The sequence below is a fragment of the Schistocerca serialis genome, chromosome 2 (assembly GCF_023864345.2).
Source record: "Schistocerca serialis cubense isolate TAMUIC-IGC-003099 chromosome 2, iqSchSeri2.2, whole genome shotgun sequence".
In the NCBI taxonomy this organism is placed as follows: domain Eukaryota; kingdom Metazoa; phylum Arthropoda; class Insecta; order Orthoptera; family Acrididae; genus Schistocerca; species Schistocerca serialis.
Window position 1 is genome coordinate 697278091 of NC_064639.1, and position 17699 is coordinate 697295789.

General features: G+C 41.3%; 1 protein-coding gene and 1 pseudogene across 1 annotated transcript in view; one reads left to right on the forward strand and one right to left on the reverse strand.

Annotated features, from left to right (window-relative positions):
• The window catches only part of LOC126457844 (allatostatin-A receptor-like), a 1203850-nt gene that overhangs the window by 311839 nt on the left and 874312 nt on the right, over positions 1-17699 (reverse strand). The gene's annotated exons all lie outside the window — the stretch shown is intronic.
• Positions 5089-5206, forward strand: LOC126458835 (5S ribosomal RNA; annotated as a pseudogene).

The window sequence follows — 17699 nt, forward strand, 5'->3', positions numbered from 1 at the left end:
CATGTTGGTTAATAAATGTATATTACATTTGTAGACAAGCAGTTTTGTTATCACACTGATCCAAACCAATTGCACTAACGCCAGTTGTATTTTAGCTGGATTTGGAGTTTCGCCGCTGCTGCGCAGTTTCGCCACATACTACGTAGCGTTTCCTATCACGTAATGACATCTTCTCCAGGGCATCCAGCAGGTTTCTTGAGCAAGGGCTCCGCCTACACTCAGAAACAGCGGCAAGCCTAACGAAGTGAGGCGTGTTTGCTCTTCTGGGAAGTACGCTGGTCGCGACGGAGTAGGGGGAAGTAAGAAAATCTGCTGTTCCGGGAAGCAGTTGCACCTCGGCTGTCTTACAGGAAACTCTTTTATCGGCAGACTGAAGGGCCATTTCCGTGTCTGGAAGTTTCCTTCCGCAAGCCCTTCGGCTATCAGGCTCCCATGTTGTCTACAATGAAGGACGATGAAGGTATTTTACATACTAGTTTACCTAAACTTTTTTGTTTTAGGCATCATAGATCGGAAGCTACACTGATGTTTAAAAGAAATATTTGCGGGTATTCATATAGAAAACAAAAACTTTTAACAGATCGTAAAAAGACATCATGGTGCTGGCAACAAATGTAGTACTATTACTTTGAGGAATAGAAGTTGAAGACACGTTAACTTGTTCTGCAGTGATACTGAGGCATTCGTTTCTGATTTTATAGTGGCTAAAGTGTAAGCAAATACATAGGTCTGGCACTATCTCATCAGAGTCTATGGCATGGTACAGAAATTCTCCATGGGAATAAGCAACTAATTACATCTGCATGTTACAGTCTCTTAAGAAATTAGTGATGAATCTTCGTTGCACCATTTAATGCAATGATAGTGGTTATGTTAGTGGCAAATTGGAGCTTCAGAGTGCTTAGTCTCTTGCACAAAGTTGCCATTTGATTGCCACGGACGGAATATGTGGTGTACCACGTGTCCCAGAAGTCTTTTCCTGATTACAAACAGTCAAAAGGCATGAAAGGTGATACAGAAATACTTTTTATATGAAAGTGAAAGTGACATATTGAAAATTTTTCGTAGATACAAACCTAGTTTGTTTGTTGCATGGCCCAATGACGTAACCGCAGGGGAATCGAACACCACTTGCAAACAGCATGCACTAAAACCAGGAGAAAACCACGCTATCACGGGACACAGTCACCAAGAACGGTCCAGAGAGGCTTCCAGACGGCATACCACAGACGGCCACCAGGGTCCAAGGCGCCAAGATGTGGTATACGAAGTTTAAGGTTTTAAGGAAACAGCGAGCGCCCGCGATCTCCCTATAACAGGCAGGCCAGAACCTAGTGCGCAGACAATGCGGACAGTGACGGACGCCTTCGTGAGAAGTCCCGAGAAGTCAGTCTGCAGAGCCTCACATGAGCTGCAGATTCCGAAGAAATAAGAGCACCTCGTGGTACAAAACAACTTATTTTCCATGTGTATAAAGCCAAGATTGTGCAGTCCCTCCAACCAACGGATTACAGTGTCCATTATGACTTTGCTGTTGCCAAGCTGGCTAAGACTGAGGAACATGATGACCCCCTGAAACGTGTTCTTTTCTCAGTTGAGGCCACATTCCATATTGACTGTTTTTGTTGACTGTGTCTCCTGGTACCAGAGGACACATTGGGCTTTCTCCTGGTTTGGGTACCTGTTGTTTGCAAACGATGTCCGATTTTGATTTTGTTATGTCGCTGTTCCCTGTACTGTACAAATTAACAGCAAGTGTATATGTACACAAAAACTTCAATATGTCACTTGTAATTCAAGATAAAAAGTATTTGTCTACGTATCATATTTTATGCGCTACGATTTTTGGAAGCAGGGGACACCTGATATGTTAATTTATGGTGTTGAGTAGCCTCCAGTGGAGGTGAATCGATGAGTTTCCATCTTGAGACCGCATCCTTAAGATAACAATTAGGGATTGTGCGCTTTGTGTTTACTCCATAAACCTCGCTCTTCTACGGAGGAGCTGACTGCAGACTACAGTGCTGGTGGCGTCTCTGCAGTGTGTCTTCCCATTCCTATTTTCCATGTGTAATATTATGTATTCGCTTGAAGTTACGGGGTGTGTTAAGTCAAGGAAAGTGTGATACGACCGCTCCTGCTCTCTATATTCAAGGATGATCTGACAGGTAAGGCAAGCAACAATATGTGACTGTTTGCTGATGATGTTGTAGCGTACGGGGAAAATATTGTCATTCAGTGGCTGTAGAGGGATACAAGAAGACTTAGACAAAATCCCTTTTTCGTGTGATGAATGGCTGCTTGCTCTGAGTCTAGAAAAATGTAAGTTAATGCTGATAAGTAGGAAAAACAATCCTGTAATGTTCGAATACCTCATTAGTTGTGTGACGCATGACAAAGTCATGTCAGTTAAATATCTAAGCGTAACGTTGCGAAGTAAATGGAAATGAGCGTTTGGCGAGATTGGCCGGGAGGCCCCTTACGGAACAGGTCCGGCCGCCTTGGTGCAGGTCTTATTACATTCGACGCCACATTGGGTGACCTGCGCGCCGGATGGGGATGAAATGATGATGAAGACAACGCAACACCTAGGAAATCCCTGAACCAGCCGGGAATCGAACCCTGGACCCTTAGGACGGCAGGTCGTCGAGCTGACCATTCAGCTATCGGGGCGAACAACGTTGCGAAGTGATATGAATTAATGGAAACAGCACGTAAGGAAAGTAGTAGGAAAGGTGACTGGTCGACTTCGAATTATCTGAAGAATATTAGTTGAGTGTCGAGACCTATTCTTGAGTAATACTCAAGTGTTTGGACCTCCACCAAACCGGATTAAAAGAAGACATCGAAGCAGTTCAGAAGTGTGCTGCTCCATTTGTTGCCGGTAGATTTTATCAACACGTGAGTATTGAGAGGTTTGGAAAACTGGAATGGGAATCCTTGGAGTGGAGATCAGGAAAATGTACTGAGAAAATTTGTAGGACCAGCATTTGCGGCTGACTGCAGAACGATTCTACTTCCGCCTGTGGATATTTCGCGTGAGGACCACAAAGACAAGAGAAATTAAGGCCTACACGGGGACGTATAGAGCGTCGTTTTTCCCTGGCCCCATTTGCGAGTGGAACAGGAAAGGAAATGTCTAGCAGCAGTACAAGGTGCTCTCCTCCATCTACCGTATAGTAGCTTGCTGAGTATCTACGCAGATGTGAATGTAAAAGTAGGCGGATGTATTAAAGTCGGTAACATGTAGTAAGTGCCTGTTGTGGGTTGTGTTCTTTGTGAGGTGGTCCAAACACTCGTTTTGTAACAGCGGCGAGATAAAAGGTCTGAGGCGAAAGGGGACGGTGGGTATGTATTAAGACTGAATAATTTCTTTCAGTGACCATTATCTTTGGCCTAATTCAAATTTGATTGCAACAAATAAATTTCATGAACTTACCAATTCATACAGCTACTTTTTAAGTGACGTCTAACCAAGTAGTTGACAAAATGTCGGAAGAAAGTACGATACTGAGGCACCAATCTGTTTCGTCAGATAGTGTTGTTTGCTGTACTGTGGAAGGTACGAATCACCAAGATTTTACTGCTGTAATTAACAATAAAAATATAGACATTTCTCCTTTACAGGATAAAGTATGTTACATCATTTGTATAAGACCTGGTAGTCTTTTATGTTTATTCACTGTAGAAAATTATTTTGCTAAAGAGCCAAAGGAGGTAATGGGATATTGTAGTTAGATAGTTTTGTCTCACAAACAAGAGTAAATGTCTGATTTAGCTAACTTTGATGCTGCGTAATGTCTTACTCTGGCTGATACCTGCTCTGCATACACAAATATCAGTGAGACACGACTACAGGAATATGCTTAGTACATTGTCGAAACGCCACACGTCCTCACCTGGTTACTTTATATTACGATAGAATACAGACATATATCCCTTTTAGTGTGCATCTCTTGATCATTGCCTCCCAAAACAACCTCGAGGGCGTCATGACTGCCACGTTCAATAGAAAAACTTTCAAACTGTTAGTGTAGATACTTACTACAGGACACGTGTCACATATTTCACTCACAAAAATGGGGATTCTGAGTTGTTTTTCAAGCACCTGATATTAACGTCTTTGAAAACACATGAAAGGATTATAAGTATCCATCCTTCGTATTATAACTCAAGAATTTTTATTTCGCGATGAAGTTTTCAGTCTGTGAAGAAATCGACATCAATGAACTTCAGAATATCGCACTAAAACTGAGCGCCGATCTTAAGTCGGAACATTATCTTCTGGTTCAACCATGGGGAGTAATCCAACCATCCCCAATGTATGGCGCCGATAGTATTATAAATAAAATATTGGAATAGTATAACAAATTTATTCCAAAAAAATTATAAATCGCACATTACATTATTTCTCTGTATAGTGAGCAGGCAGATATAAGAATTAGTAATATCTGTTTACCCAGATAGAAGCATTAATAATACATTTTAGTCGAGATTTAAGCATAAATAACATCTTTCAACGATATATACATTATAAGTGCCTATTTTTTATGGAACCCAACGATCACAGAACTAGTGGTACCCCAACTGGCTATTAACGATCTCATCCAAAATCCGGTGTGTATTTCTGTTATCGTGAACTATCGTCTTCCCAATATAAGACAAATGACTTCACTGACGCACAGAACCTTCACTCGTCGACTGCTATAAGCGAATGAAGACCAAAGTGGCTTTCCCGCTTTTGCAGGTCTAACCAGACTGACCTAATAGTTGAGTCAGTTTAGCGACAGTCCCTACCCTCAATGATCCACTAATATCCATGTTACATGAAAATATTAATTAGTTTCCTAATTTTCCTCTTACCCCTTGCGTATGACAGACAAAACTGGGTTTCATTTCGCTGTCTGTCCGAATGATTTAAAATTATATCGAATTAGCATGTTCCCGTCTTGGTGAGTTCGTCGAAATGGGGCGACGATTCGATGAATATCACTCCTACCAACATCGGAAGAAGAGTAGAATATTAGATGGTCGTGCACTTTAAGTGTTGTATATAACTGAATTTACATTTAGCAAAATCAATAATTTACCGACGGCCTGTCCTCAGTGGTAACACCGGTTCTCGTCAGATCACCGAAGTTAAACGCTGTCGGGCTGGGCTAGCACTAGGATGGGTGACCATCTGGTCTGCCGAGCGCTGTTGGCAAGCGGGGTGCACTCAGCCCTTGTGAGGCAAACTGAGGAGCTACTTGACGGAGAAGTAGCGGTTCCGGTCTTATAGACTGACATACGGCCGGGGGAGTGGTGTGCTGACCACAAGCACCTCCGTATCCGCATCCAGTACAGCCTATGGTCTGAGGATGACACGGCGGCCGGTCGGTGCAGTTGGGCCTTCGTCACCTGTTCTGACGGAGTAAAATCAATAATTTGAACAATACTTGACAATACTTCAAATATCATACACAACAAACTATATAAAGTATTAGGTACATGCTTAATGTTACCTAGTTATATCTCACACGTATTTCCAATGCAGGCAAACACTTTGTAGCTAATACAATAGCAGTTTGACTGTGATGATATTCCCATCGTATTAACTATAATCTGCAGATAGTTCATTCAGCCTCGTCTTCACTAAGTGGAATCAATACGGTAATTTACTTAGCCATAATATGTAAAATTAATCCCACATTACATCATTTACCACACTGCAGGCATCGATACAGAAAGACTGAAGACTAAGGAATCAACACATAGCACTTATCTCCTGATACGATTTCTATTTTAAACATCTAAAAATTAAAACACTGCAACGCTCACTTCACATTATATATAATTCTGAATGAATTTTCTTTCTTTCTCATAGATAGGAACATTCGATTAAAATTGATATTCGTAGAAGTTTCAGATCAAAACCCGAAAGTAAAATGAAAATAATTCCAGCCACTACATTAATATTAGTGCTCATATTATTTACCCATATGACACAACGGATGTATTTAAAGTAATAAAATATAGACGTGAACTGGAGATGGAAAGTGGACCGAAGTGCATTTGGAATACTGAACGCCACATTCACGCTGTTTCTGGAGCGGTACGTTCGTAGTAGATGATTTATTATCTCACTATATGGCCCTCCACGTACAGTCCAACAAAGCATTAAGAATTTATTATTATTTGGATGGGTATCAGTAAAACAGAGGAAAGGTAATGAACTACAGTTATGACATCCAAATCAATATGAGCGGGGCAAATAGCGGGTGACCTGATGGACTGCCTACTACCGTAATTGTTCTGCACGTACAGCTATGCGCCACAAGTTACAATGTGGCGTGTGACATGGGCTGCTTTGTGTACCAACGTTACGTCTTCCTTTCCATGTTCAATTAACTAACGGTAATCCTCAGTGCGAACTCGAATCTCTCTCCTTTTACCTTCATGAGCTTTTTGTGAGATATACGTGTACATAGGAGTAACATCTATATCTGCATAGGTGCTCTGGAAATCGCATTTACGTGCGTTGCAAAGGTTTCATCAAACCACCTTCACAATAATTGTCTGTTATTCCACTCTCGAGCAGCGCACGGAAAAACCGAGTACCTATATCTACCCGTGCCACATCTGATTTCCCTTATTTTGTTATGATTACCATTCCTCCCAGTGTAGCTCAGCGTCAGCAAAATGTTTTCGCTTTCGGAGGAAAACGTTGGTGACTGAAATTTCATTACAAGATTTCGACGCAACGACATACGCCTTCATTTAATTATGTCCACACCAAATCCTGTACCATGTACGTGACACTTTCTGTCCAATTTCTCGATAACTCTGAACGTGCTGCTCTTCCTTCAACTTTTTCGATGTACTCCGTTAATCCTATCTGGAACGAATCCCACACCGCACAGCAGTATTCGAAAAGAGGACGGACAGTTGTAGTGTAGCCAGTCTGTTTAGTAGATCTGTTGCATCTTATAAGTGTTCTACCAATAAAACACAGTCTCGTTCGCCTTACCCGCAACATTTTCTGTATGCCCTTTGGAATATAAATTGTTCTTAATTCTAATTCCTAGGTATTTAGCTGAATTTACGGCCTTTAATTTGACTTATTTATTGTGTAACGAAAGTTCAACCGATTTTAGCACTCATGTGAATGACCTCACACTTTTCATTATTTAGGGTCAGTTGCCAATTTTTGTACCATTCCAATATCTAACCTAAATCATTTCACATTTGCTTTTGATCTTCTGATGACTTTACGTAGACTAAAAACGACAGCATCATCTGCAAACAACTCAAGACGACTGCTCATTCAGTCTCCCAAATCGTTTATATAGGTAAGGAACAACAGTGGGACTATAACACTATCTTTGGGAACGCCAGAAATCACTTCTGTTTTACTCCATGACTTTCTATCAGTTACTACAAAGCCAGTCGCATAACTGAGACCACATTCCATAAGCACGCAATTGGTTGCAAACCGCTTGTGACGTATGGTTTCACAAGCGTATTGGAAATCTTACAGTACGGAAATAATTTTCAATCCTTTGTAGATAGCACTCAACACTTCGTGTGTAAAGAGCTAGCTGTGTTTCACGAGAATGATGTTTTCTAAATCCGTGTTGACTATGCGTTGATAGACTGTCTTTTCGAGGTAATTTATAATGTTCGAACACAATATATGTTCCAAAATCCCGCTGCATATCGTCGTTAATGATATGGGCCTGTCATTTATTTAATTATTGCTTCTGCGTTCTTGAATATTGCTGTGACCCGTGCAACTTTCCAATCGTTGGGTGCGGATCTTTTGTCGAGCAAGCGACTGTATATGATTGTCAAGTCTGGAGGTACTGCATTGGCATACTGTGAAAGGAACCTAATTGGTATGCAAACTTGTTTTTATTAAGTGATTTAAGTTGCTTTACTTCTCCGAAGATATCTACTTTTAAGTTACTCATGCTGGCAGTTGTTCTTGATTCGAATTCTGTAATATGTATTTCGTCTTCTTTGGTGAAAGAATTTAGGTAGATGGTTTTTAGTAACTCTGCTTTAGCAGCACCGTCATCAATAGTATTTCCATTGCTATCGTGCAGAGAAGGTATTGATTGTGTCTTGTCGCTAGCACACTTTACATATGACCAAAATCTTTTACGATTCTTTGACAGGTTTCGAGACAAGGTTTCGTTGTGGAAACTATTATAAGCATAAAACGTTGATGTTCACGCTAAATTTCGAGCTTCTGGAAAAGATCGTCAATCTTAGGGGTTTTGCGTTCGTTTGGATTTGGCACTCTTTTTCGTCGTTTCTGCAACACTGTTCTGACGTGCTTTGTGTACCATGGAGGATCATCTCCGTCCTTATTTGGTATAAACCGATTGCTATCGATACTATCTCTGTTAATTTAAGTTACATCTTTTCTATACTTATATTGTTGATTTGGAAGGAGTGGAGTTATCTCTCAGGATGACGTCAAGCAAATTTTTATTATCCGCTTTCTTGAATAACTATATTTTCGTTTATTTTTGGCGGCATTCAGTCTTGCTGCGAGAGCCCTGTGTTCACTAATCTCTGTGTCCGTTTTGACGATCGTTATTATCTCAGGATTATTTGTTGACACGGTGTCAAGTGTGCATTCACAGATGTTTATTGTTTGAATGGTCTCATGAACTAACTCCTCGAACTTATTTTCTGAAAATGCGTTTGGCACAATTTCACGAACAAGTTGAGGGGGATTGAAATCACTTCCAACTATAATTGTATGAGTCGGGTACGTGTTTGAAATTATAGACTCAAGTTTTCTTTGAACCTTTCAGCAGTTATATCGTCTGAGTTGGAAGGTCGGTAAAAGGGTTCAATTATTATTTTATTACGATTCTCAAGACTGACCTCTGCTCACACTAGATCACAAGAACTATGTACTTCAATTTCGCTACAAGGTAAACTACTTCTAACAGAAACAAACACGCCACCGTCAACTGACTTTCGTTTCTGAACAATCTTAGGTTGTTCGCAAAAATTTGGGCTGAAATTATCTCCGGCTTTAGCATAACGATTTGAGCATCAGTGCTTTCTGTTAGCGCTGGTAGCACTGGTACTTTCCCAACACAGCTACGTTAATTTAAACTATTACACCGATTGTTCCTAGATCTACATTTATTTCTGTATTCAATCCTTCGAGACTGAAGCCCTTTCTATATTTTCCTGAGACCCTCTAACCTAAAAAAATGGTTCAAATTGCTCTGAGCTCTATGGGACTTAACATCTGAGGTCATCAGTCCCCTATAATTACTTAAACATAACTAACCTAAGGACACCACACAGATCCATGACCGAGGCAGGAGTAGAACCTGAGACCGTAGCGGTCACGTGGTTCCAGACTAAAGCGCCTAGAACCGCTCGGCCACACCGACCGTCTCGAAACTAAAAAGAAATCTCCGAGTTCACGTCACACAGCTCCTGCTACCCGTGTATGCGCCACCTACGTGTAATGGACTCCTGATCTATTTAGCGGAATCCGAAATCCCACCACCCTATGGAGCTAGTCGAGGAATCTGCAGCCACACCTTTGTGGAACCATCTGAGCCTCTGATTCAGATCCTTCTCTCGGCTCTGTACCGAAAGTCTGCAATCGGCCATGTCGAATACGCTGCAAATGGTGAATACCGCTTTCATCTCACAGGCAACACTAATACCCTTTACCACTTCTGATAGCCGCTCGAAATCAGAGAGACTCTCTACGGATCCAAAGGTACACACATCATCGGTACCGACATGAGCCAGTACCTGCAGCTGCCTGCCCCCAGTGCTCTCCATGGCATGCGGAAGGACCCGCTCCATGTTTGGAATGGCTCCAGCCGGTATACACAAGGAGTTCACGTTGGCCTTTTTCCCCTCCCCGGCAGCCTTGTCCCTAAGGTGCCCCATAACGTGCCCAACATTGGAGCTCCAAACTACCAGTAATTCCTCCCTCTGTGTCTACCTGCGTCTCGCAGGCTGAGATGTTTCCTTTGAAACAGGACAAGTGACTACATGTGGCTATATTTGGCGGGAACCTGTTTGTGACACTAAACGGGGAGGCCTTACTTTCGACGCCACCAGGGCGACCTCCTGCTCGACTACAGGTGAGGGGTCAACCTCAAAGCGAGAATTAACTGGGCTGGCAACCGGTGCAGACTGATCGGCGGACGCGTGGGTCGTGCTGGACGTCCGTTGGATCTCCACGGCCGGCCCACAGCAGTGATGCCCATCTACCGCAGCCTGAAGCTGCGTAGCCGAAGCCAACACATCATGGAGCTGTGAGAGAAGTGTCGCCAACTCAGCTCGCATCCACACACAGCAATCACAGTCCCTATCCATACTAAAGGCGGTGGAAACTGCACTACACAGACAAACAAACGACTAGAATGAAATTTTCACTCTACAGTGGAGCGTGCGCTGATATGAAACTTCCTGGCAGATTAAAACGGTGTGCCGGACCGAGACTCGAACTCGGGAAGTTTCATATCAGCGCACACTCTGCTGTAGAGTGAAAATTTCATTCTAGAAACATCCTCCAGGCTGTGGCTAAGCCATGTCTCCGTAATATCCTTTCTTCCAGGAGAGCTTTTGTGAAGTTTGGAAGGTAGGAGACGAGGTACTGGCGGAATTAAAGATGTGAGGACGGGGCGTGAGTCGTGCCTGGGTAGCTCAGTTGGTAGAGCATTTGCCCGCGAAAGGCAAATTTCCCGAGTTCGAGTCTCGGTCCGGCACACCGTTTTAATCTGCCAGGAAGTTTCAAACAAACGACTGTCTACACGCGTTGCGGAACTCTACTGAAGACACTAACAACAACGCAAGTTAGATTAATACGCAGAGATTCAAGAAAAAAACTACCGTAGCATGGACGTGAGACTAAATAATTCGCTACTGGTGAGGAACTTATAAAATGTCACAAAATCAGTTACATTCCAGCACAAAAAGAGACGCGGGAACAATGTCAATTAAATATTAAACTGACACGCAGAAATTCAAAAACTAAACTTTCAAAGTACAAAGATGAAATCACATAATTTGCTTCTAATTAGGAACTTGTAAAATGACTCAAAATATGTTACTCCCCTGTTGCTGCTCCATCTTGAACGGCGGCTTCGGCTCCTAGCTATACTGGTCGACTTTTCTAGGAATATAAATCCTACAATACAAATAAGACGGAAACTATTTTTCTAAATGATGAAATTGTATGTTAATCCTTCTTCACAATTTTCGCGAATCAAGACAAACGAAACAGCTGAGACACACTTGGTGTTATATATGTACTTAACCAACTGCAGTTATAATAATCACAATACTTCCATCACTAACATGTTAATTAGAGTCTTGTCAGAAAGAAAGCGCGTTTTTTAGAAGTCGGAGTGTGAGATATCCAATACAGCGTAGCACGACCTCGAGAAATGAATGTTCTTGAGCGCGTGCGCGAGTGTTTCACTGACTAGCAGTCGAAACGTGTTGTACCCCGGATTTGATCCCAACAAATGCTTAGATTTTAAATAAAAAATAATCAACAATGTCTTCGAAAGACTTTCACTATAAGGAGTCGCCATAATAATTTTGCCAATTGTCTTTCCCAAGAGGCTGGCGGAGCGGATTAACTTACAATGCACAGTCTTGCTCTTTGTGTGGTAAACAGCCCGCAAAGGAGCAATAATCAGCGGTATGAGGATGCAGAAGGCAATGAAAACAACTGTAGTGAAGAAATAGAATGTGCATGCAAAGGAAATGCGACCTGTATTTGAAAAAGTGTCACGACGGTCTCTCCATTGGAAAAACACTCCGAGTTTCGCTGCCATTTGGATCTCTGAAAGGGGACTGATAAGGGAGAGGTGGATATGAGCAAAAGACTGAATAATAAAGGAAAGGTAACATTCTACTAGTCAGATTTTTTAAACAAGCAGGATGTTAGAAACGTGAAAAATGGAACCCGTAGCTTCAATTAACATGTCTTAGGTGAAAGTGAAAAGAAATCGTAAAAAGTTAAGATACCTTGTCACATCAATATACGGTAATATAAACAGCATGAGAAAGTAGAAGGGATTCGTTACGAATAGGAAAGCTAAACGAAGAGTGCGTTAATGTGAACAATCCAGCAATAAGATTATTCTCGTCAGAATCTAGTGCATTCCAACACCAACAACAATAGTTCAGGTACGCATGGCGACAACACAAGCAAAAGTCGACGATGTACGAGGGCGTATATGCGGAAATAGAACGCATAGCTCAGAATGTAAATGGAAGTCATATAATAAGGGGCAACTGGAACGCTATAGTAGAGGAAGACAGAGCTGCGGGAGAATGCTCGCTCGGTAGAGGGGATGAGGGAGCAGAAAGACTCTTTGAGTCTGCAATGAAATTCAGCTAACAATAGCAAATACACTCTTCAGAAATCACAAGAGGAAAATGTGCACGTGATGAAAGGCCAGGAGACAGAGGATGATATCAAATGAATTACATCGTTGTGAAGAGAGATCCTGAAATCAGATTGTGAATTGTAAGGTGTACCCAGGGGCACCGACAGACTCATATCACCCTTTAGTACTGATAAAGAATAGGTATACCTAACTAAGACAATCATCACGAAATATCAGCGATTGAGGACGTGGGATACTGAATTCCTCAGTAACGACGAAATGTGTCCGAAGTACTCTGTGGCTATGGATAAATAATGAATTCCAAAATAGGAAGTTCAGTTGAAAATCAATGGAAATCTCTAAAAAGGACTATCACGGAAGCTGGACACACATGCAACAAAGGCACTGAGGAGGTGTAGGAAAAAAAACCCTACTGAAAAAACGATTGTAGAAAAGAGAAAAATTTTCAGGACAGTAAAGTAAAGTAGGTATATAAATTTTTATCATTTAAATCGATAGGAGGTGCAAGGAAGCTAGACCAATAAGAATGCAGCAAACTGAAGAAATCACAAAGACCAATGTGGTCAGAAGGGCATCTCCAGCATACAGAAAGGTCAAAACAACTTTCGGAGAATCTAAAATGTAAATAGTCAACATTAAGAGTGCAATAGGAACTCCATTATTAGAAGCAGCAGAGAGATTGGTCAAGTGGAAAAGTACATAGAAAGCCTCTATGAAGAGAAGGATTTGTCTGCTGACTTCATAGGAGAAGAAAAGTGCCGAATTGGAAGATAAAGGAGAGCTAGTGTTGAAGTTTTGCTGCGTTTTGGAAGTTTTGCGATTTAACAACATAACAGAGGAACGAAAGGTGCAGGCTGCCAGTACGGTTGTGAAAATACTGATCAAGACAACTACATGGTGTCAGCGAGATGGAGTCTTGTCCCCACTAGTCTGTAACATAGTGGAAAATGAACCATAAGTCAGCTACATGATAAAGACTAATTTTGTCAAGGATACGAGGACGAATTAGTCATAGCAGTACTTGGTAAACTTCAAAGTACCGTTAGGACACTGACACAGTCCGCTCTGAACATTGTGAAAAACTGGTGTAAGATACAGGATCTAAATATTAGGCCCGTGAAAACTGTTTGAAGTACCGTTAACGAGATGGCATATCCAAGACGCGTACTGGGATCTTAAGATTTTCGACGAAATACTACAGACAGGGAGATACTGAAGTACCGAGGGGAAAGCCTGGACGCGAAACAAACATGGACCTCTCACATAAAGAGCAAAAGTTCCAAGGCAAAAGGTACTCTTACGTGCTCCAAAAGAGTCTGTGGGAAAAACGGTTCACGTGCCCCCATTACATCTTCGGACTACAATGGAGGCTGCAGCAAGGGTGTAAGGTTAAAAGGTGGGAAAAACTGGGAATCTGTAGGATACTCAGGATACCACACTAATACAGGATAGGGTAAGTAAAAGTGGTCGAACTTCGGTGCATTACATTGACAAAATTTTGAAATCATTTGTGGCAGCTCCAAAATGGTTCAAATGGCCGTGAGCACTATGGGACTTTACATCTGAGGTCATGAGTCCCCTAGAATTTAGAACTACTTAAACGTAATTAACCTAAGGACATCACACACATCCATGCCCGGGGCAGGATTCGAACCTGCGACCGTAGCGGTCGCTCGGTTCCAGACTCAAGCGCTTAGAACCGCTCAGTTACACCGGCCGGCCATTTGTGGCAGCATTAACGGAGAAGGACAAGAATATAGTTACTTCCTACGGCACGGAGCAACTGCCCATACAGCCGGCCGGACCTTGGAGGACATTTACACAATCTTCACGCCTGACACTGTTGTTAATGGAGGTCAGGCTGGTCGTTGCCCTAACTGGCCACCCAGGACACCGGATCTATCCAGTGTGCCATAACTTTTGTGGGCATCCCTCAAGTGTCAGGCGTATCGCAACAACCCCCATAGTCTTCAAGAACTGCAGCAGAGCATTTCGGATGAGACGGCAGCAATTCCAGTACTGTAGCTTCAATTCGCCTTCGGCATCTTGCTGACCAGGGCTCAAAAGTGCCAAGAGATGAATGGTGGTCACTTTCAACATCTTATATAGTCAGGTTACTACTATATTTCCTCTGCCGTGCTTCTTTCTACCCTTCGTAGCACTTTCATTTGCCCCACCCCGCCGTATAGTATATGAGGTAAACACGAATGTGGTCGAAAAAACGCCGGCTGACCATACAATAATTCCCAGCTGTTTCAAATGATCATTTTGTATTACCATAGGTGATAGGGAACGATGGGAAAAAGGACCAAGATACCACTCAAGAAACACAGGCTTGTTTACTGATAGTTCAATAACAGACGAAGATACTGGAGCTGGATGTACTCTTATGGCATGCAGCCCCGACTACAGAATACAATATTTCTAGGAAATGGCTACAGTATTTCAGGAGGAGATTTTTCGCTATCTCAGTTTGCGTGCAGCTGAAGTTACCCAGATGTTGCAAAGATAGTTTCCCTACATTGATACTGACAGTCAAGCAGTTCTGAAATCTCCACCACTCCCTACAACAAGGTAAAAGACCTTTTGAGAATGCCATGAAACCCTTATGAGGTCAGGTGAAAGCAACGGGGTAAACCTACTGCGGGTTCCTGGCTACTCAGGAATTGGTGATAATGAACAAGCTAACAGGCTGGCAAGAGCATGGGTTACTAATACAGTTTTTCGACCGGTACCTGTTTAACCATCTTTGAGGCGAAGGTAAGATCTAAACTACTCAACTGGATCAGGAAGCAGCGTGAAAAATCTTGGAATAAAATAAAAAGAAGAAAAAACAATACGTGGCCAAGCTAATGATGAAACTCTATTTTACGAAATATTTTGCAGTCTTGGACTTCAACTGTAGGCAGATAAGATTCTAGGTAGGTCTAATTACTAACCACAGGAACTTCAGGAAACACCTGCACACCATGGACATAGACAAAAAGAAAGAAGCCGCTATGCGCAGACTCCTTTTTACGGTGGATGAAGCCACATCAAGTTTAATATTCCAGTGGTTCACACTGTACATAAAATATTTGGGGTACTATTTGGGTCACTAATTCCTGAATAAATTGTCGCTAACAGAGATCTAGTAAAGGGACGCCTACTACTCTTTAATGACTCTGATTCATTTTTCTAGTATGACAGGGAGAGATGCCACACAATAAACTCTATTCCGCTGAGGGGAAGTGGGAGCTATGGCCACTGGCCCCCTATTGTTTTTGTCTCCCTGTCTAAGGCCAAATGAAATTACATTAAATGCAGCAAGGGTAGACAATGTAACTCAGGAACATTAATATTGTCGGAGAAAGTGGCAATCAAACGATAACTTAGAATTTATGAGACTGTAACACCATAGCTCTAATGCTCTACTGATTTATTTTGCCTTTTGTTTTATTTAATGTTACATCGTTGAGCACCTGTAAATGTGTTTGATTGAATCGGTAACACAAAATTGTTTACTCCTTTATTTGTTAAGACTTTGATGTCATGATTTGATTCTATGCAATGTAGTGTATCTGTCATTTAAATTGTTTGTCCCAATTGGAGGGAGACAAAACTTACTGTATATAATTGTAATTTTGTTTAAATAATTTTTTGTAGAAATGTCAATATGTGGAATTCTTCTGTTTTATTTAATATGTATAGTTACTGTTATGTAAACTGCTAACCTTCACTTAAGATTCTTAGTTATGTTGTGTGTAGGAGGTAGTGTGGTTCCCCTCGGGAACAGAACTGTGTAGCGCGCGCAAAATGTGGTTGGCCTGGATCAAAAGGTGGAACAAATAGTTAGTCGGGGACGAGCTGCCAAACTGTGCACTGCCCATGTAAAAGTTGTATATTGTGCTGGTTCCGAGAGAGGTTTTTCCTGCCGCTTACCAATGCCTCGGATGGATGGATAAATAGCTGTAACTATTCTGGAATTGGTATCTATCATAGCCACCAAGAAGGGACAGAGTCCAGCAATTCTGCCTGCAAATCCACCTACCAACATTCAGTTGCCACCACATTGCGCAATCACTGTAACGGAATACAGTACAGTGAAGGATCAGCTTATTGGATGTGTCAGTGTGCTCAAATATAAGGTAACTTATAATTGAATTCATTTACCTACCTTGATTTTTCCCTACCACAACACCTCTCAGGTTCCTCTCCATTTGAACTGTGATTAATGAGTGTCCTAGTTTGTGGAAAAAATGAAAGCCTCAAAGCCAAATAGTTAATTAAATAAAGTTGTTTTATCTTTGGTAAGAAGGGACTATTCAGATTTACTGTGGATTTAGTGAAATTGTGGGAGGTAGTAAATGTAGTCTTGTGAAAGCCTCCCAGTGATGGAAACAGCCCAATTTAAAAGTTATTTTGGAGTTTCAAAGTCACCTATTTAATCATTTACTTGAAAGTAGAAGACTTTGATAATAAAGACAATTTGCTGTTTCTTCAAAAAATTAAAAGTTCTTAAAACTGAGGCTTATAAAGTTTTGCTTAGTTAATGGTCATAGTGCTGCCTATAGTAAATTTTAAAAGGTGAGTCAGTTTCTTGTAAATTTGTCAACATTGTGTCTCACTGCAGTAAAAGTCGTGAATTGCAGTTGTGGAAAGTTATATGTGCTTGCTAAGCACTTGTTTCTTTTGGGTATTGAAAGTTCATATTAATAGTGTAATAAGATCGACAGGTTATCCTTTACCACTATTTATGAAAACAATAATTTCCTTAGAAGTAACCTGTTAGTGAATTCCATTTAACTTTCATTCCAAATAGAATAGTATTTAGTTGAGAGATATTTAACCTGTCACCAGTTCATAATTTTGCAGTGAACTACATTTATAATTTTATGTGAGCTAGGAAAATGTTTGAACAATAATACTGAACCTATGTCCAATTAATGATTCTGCAGTGAACATTAATAGTAATGTTATAAAGACCATTCAGTTTGAATAAGCCTTGAAAGTAATAGTGTGTTTCGTTATCTATTATATTTATGCAAATAGTTTGTTCTGCTCTGTCAGCTCAAATCTTACCGTGAACATATGCAGGTGTCAGAGTTAATTGCACTCGCGTGTAGCAAAGTATAGGTTGTGTTTGTCCGGTAAGGTTACTCATACTTAATTTCTTGAACAAGAATGTCAATCATCCCCTTGCCTAATTAGGCTGGCGACCGTTTTCCTTCTTCTTTGAACAGTGTAGATAGGTAAAATGTTATTTGTACTGTTCAAATATTTACGTAATTCTGACTTTCATTTCCGATAAGCCACTCCCGT